This window comes from Ostrea edulis, chromosome 3, assembly GCF_947568905.1.
Source record: "Ostrea edulis chromosome 3, xbOstEdul1.1, whole genome shotgun sequence".
In the NCBI taxonomy this organism is placed as follows: Eukaryota; Metazoa; Mollusca; class Bivalvia; order Ostreida; family Ostreidae; genus Ostrea; species Ostrea edulis.
This window is the reverse complement of record NC_079166.1, coordinates 13159106-13163825: the sequence shown is the minus strand read 5'-3', so window position 1 is coordinate 13163825 and position 4720 is coordinate 13159106.

Sequence of the window (4720 nt, the reverse complement as noted above, 5' to 3'; positions counted from 1 at the left end):
ATATAACATTTAAAACGAGTTAGTGAACCTAAAGTTTAGGTTCACTAACTCGTTTTAAATGTTATATTTGGGGGATGGTTATTAAACATGGGAAAAATACAATACTGTACTTTACTCAAGATATCAAAGTATAATTCGATGATCATAAAACTAGCCCATGTACTGAGCACGGCATGTTGACGCCCAGTCCCAGCCATTTGTTTACATGTCAGCTGTATACATCTGCGATCTGTCAAAACAGTGGCGGATCTGGTATTTTTTTTTAAAGAGAGTGAGTGTTTAAAGGCTTTAGAATTTTATTTCACACCCTTTCCGCAGCATTTCTTCTAAAGGTTGGTAAAAAAAAGAGAGTTAAAATGGGGGCTAGTGATTCTTGACCAACACTCCAAATTGCTATTCCTAAAACCTAAGACGAAATCTAGGTACCGCAGTATACTGTATAGGCCTATCTAGAGCAAAAAGGGACTGAAATGTTGATCATATGTTTCTATATATAAAGCCAAGTCGTTAAATAATAAATTTAGGTAACAAACTGTAATCACTTACATATTAACTCTGGAATTCTGGAGGAATTGTTGTTTTAAAAATTCGTGCCGCTGAATCCGGTCCGTTTACGGTTTCGATTTTATAAATTATAACAACAACTATTTAATTAATTTCGATATGAGCAAGATTACAACCACGAAAAGTTTTATACAGAAAAATATTGTGTATTCAGACAACTCAGTCATTGTCCAAATATCGTCATGGTTTACGTTATTGCTCGTAGTAAAATAAGCTCAATACAAATGCTATGTTGATCGAATTATCTCCCTATGATTGTAAAGCGCTTTCATGTTTACATTTATGTGACAGTTAAACATCAATGTATCGGCGAAATAAAAAGAACACAAGAAGATAATTGGTGTCTTTTAATTATTTTATTAGCATATTCAACATTTGAGATAAATTGGACCTAAAAGCAAAGACATACACTGTCCAAATATCAATGTTGAACTGATTATTGTCATCACATAATTCGACGATGATCATCCGAAATCTATATTTCATTCCTCGATCATAGATGTACATAAAACTTTTCAAAATAATTGGGATATAATTATGCTTTGAGATCCTATGTGAAAATCTATCATTTTATAATGTTTTATAAGGACACGTCTATTTTTTAAATGAGAAACTATCATCATTCGATAAATTATGTTTGTGAAAGACCTAAAACAAGAAATTTACGTATGGCCACTGTCATCGAACAAATTGAATCCAACATTCATTTGTGCAGTTTTCATTTCTTTACCCATGTCAGAATTTTTAATTTGTTCGTTGAATGTGGCCAAACTGAAATTTTGAATCAAAGTTCCAAAATTTGTCATTTTTAGAGAAAAATGTGCAAACGTCACGTGTTATGACATCTACGGCACAGTTATGACGTCACAGAATTAACATTTTGATATGAATATATTTACTACGATGTATATTGACAATATTTAGTGCAATATTTGTTTGTTAAGTTTCAGATAATTTTTCATAAAAATACAGGCCGATTTTGACCTTTCGTGGCTCTAGCTCTTTGGAGTCAGGGCCATTTTCATATTTTTTTGCTTTAGTCTTTTATATTTTTGATATATCTTTTTTTTCTAACTGACTGTGTTCTAACTTTTTTTGAGATTTATCTGTAGATTAAAAAATATAGTAGTAAATAACGTTTTCAACCTTTAAAAAAAACTATGAACGTCTATCTGTGTCGTGTAGGCATGTTTTCTTAGATATTCATATTATGCATCAAATCACAGCAAAATTTGTACTCTAGAGTTTCTTATTTGTAAATAAAGTACCTTTTTGTAGTTCCGGGATAAATCACTAACAAAAAAATCCTTTAAAATACTTGTGATCTTGTATCACTCTTTCGATCTTGAAATCATACTTCATAAGAGGTGTTTTAACGAGCCATTAAATAGAAATTTAGTGTAATGACCTACTTTATTAAAGTAAGTAATTGTTTAATACATATATCTTATTCCTGTATAAAAGGTATTCGTCACATTATTGCATGACATGTGTTTGGTATATCTATAAATCCTTTCACCTTTTTGTGTGCGTGTTATCGCAGTGTATAAGTTGTATATGAGAGAGATTCAGAGTACATGGAAGAAACAACATACAAAAGACGCATTCCGGGGGAGTGAGAACCAACTAATTTCTTTGCACACTGATTTCGACTACAATTACTCCGTTTACCTGATCAAGGTATAGGGTTTACTACGGGTGTGACTGGTCGAGAGGGGATACTTACTCCACTTATGCACCTGATCCCTTCTCTCAAATGTTCAGGGGGTCCGTGTTTGCCCTTCTCGTAATTTTGTATTCCTTATAGGAGTGATGAGATTGGTAATTTTTCGTTATCTTCACTTTGTTATTATTACTCAAAAGTTATATCGGCCGATTAATCATCTTGAATGCGCCTAATTTCGGTTGAGATTCGGCTTGGCTGAATATTTGAACTGACGCCTTCACCGAATCTCGCAGCAGTACTTCATAATTCAGGTCTGGAAATTTACTCTCAGCTTCAGCCAGTTCTAGCAATTAATATGCACTTAGGTGACACTGCTGTTCGTTTCAGATAAGTGCTTTGACTGTTAAACTAGTTCCCTATCACTATTGATGCTGTATTACGCACCGTCTAAATGTGTAAATTCCATAAAATAGACCATCACTAATTTTCCCCTTCAAATGAAGACATCTATGGCGCAATATTTTATCTCCCAAAATTGGAGAGTTCCTATAGTTTGTTTTTTGAATTAGCGAAATGCAAGTAGGTGTGCAGAGATACGATGTATCAGTAACTAGATAAAGCAGACTATAGCGACTCTGCAATTCCAGAAGATAAAATATTGTGCCATGAAAATCTTCATTTAATCGGAAAATATAATGCCTGTTTTCATTTTGGGATTTTTATTCCTTTATATTTGCACAAGATAGGAAATTAAAAAAAACACATCAAAGTTACTCATGCAGACTCGGTTTGATAGAAGGAAAATAAATGGCTTGTGTCAAACTTTTCTTTTCACATTGTGTTACAGTATTCTTTTACATTTACCCCGAGAACTAAAATATCGAGATCTATGTTGTAAGAAATCAAATAGTACATTGGTCATTAATGGTGTAAATATATTGTATGATTTTTTATGACCCTCAGTATCTTCCGGTGGGAATAGATATGGGCGGTTCTAAGTGCCGTTACAAACATTTGCAGTAGAAATATATCGTTGTCTAAATATGAAAATGCTCAAGTCGCTATTTTGTTTTTATTACGTTATTATTTCATCTAAATATCTGCCCTCTACTATACTTAAATTTAATCAAACATAGAGACTCTATGTTTGGTATTCTAAAAAAGTATTAAAGAGAGCACTGACTATTAAACATAGAGAATTGAGCAAGTCTACCTGTTCGTATGAAATGGGGTTTATTCAATTCCTCAAGATGAGAACGTATGTACTTAAATTGATCTAACACCCAGGTATGGTTTTACCGCATTGCTTGAGAAAAGGAATGCAACCGATTAAGATTACAATCCCTCCAGTAGTTAGATGAATTTTTAAATCGCCGATGCCATGTGTTGCTTCGAGAGTACTGAATTTCAATAGAATAGAGCTACAACACGTACTTGTATTTCTTTTCTTTATATACATGTGAATACGCATTTGCGCCCTTTATACATATTCAAATAATAAAATTTAGGTGAGTCTACTTTAAATGCATTTTTAAAAACATTTATTTTAGAAATTTCTAAAATTCGAGATACAATTGCACTTGTGGTTTGTTTTCCAATTCCAACGACTGTTTCCAGGTCATGATTTAACCCCATGTACTCGGAGTTACATGCATATATGTAAATACTCAGCTTTTCCCATTCAACAGCTTCTGTTTATTTTTTTTCCTTTCAAAAGTTCTGAAATGTTGAGATTGATGTTCCATGATTCCTTACAGTGCAATCTGCTGATGAGCCATATACACCGATATGAAAACCAACTACATGTATAACTCATTCAATATTCAATGATTTCTAAATTAATCGAGAAATTGGGGAATGTAGATTACATTATTCGTGATATGCCTCTCTCTGTCATCTGTCAACGTGACTGGGGGATAAAAATAGACAGTTCGACGTACAGTTGCTAGGTCCTTGTTTTGCTCATTACATATAGAACTGTCTAACGTTTTGTGACATACGTAAATCATTTCATTATGCACCGCTACATACGACATGCATTCAAATACCTCTAAGATATACATGTGCACACTATGTCATTTTATGGACAAAGTGATAGAAGAATTGGAAAGACAAACATATTCTTTGGCAGACTTTCTGATGTGATAAGTTACACTTCTCTGAAAAATTTATTCATAATTCACCTATATTGCATTTTAATGCGAATTATGTTCGTATTCAATGGACTTAATGTAATTCCGCTGTATTTGTTTATTACACATTGCGTACGTATGCACTAAATTAATCTAATACCCTGTTATGATTTTACCGCTTGAAATATTTGACTTTTGTGATTAGGAATTCAACAGTAAGATTACAATTTTCTAACTTTAGATGAATTTTGGGATAAGACGTTTTGTGGGTCACGACATAACACATGTAATTAGCGTTCACCAAATAACCCAACATTCACCAAATAATCCAACATTCATCAAACAATCCAACATTCAC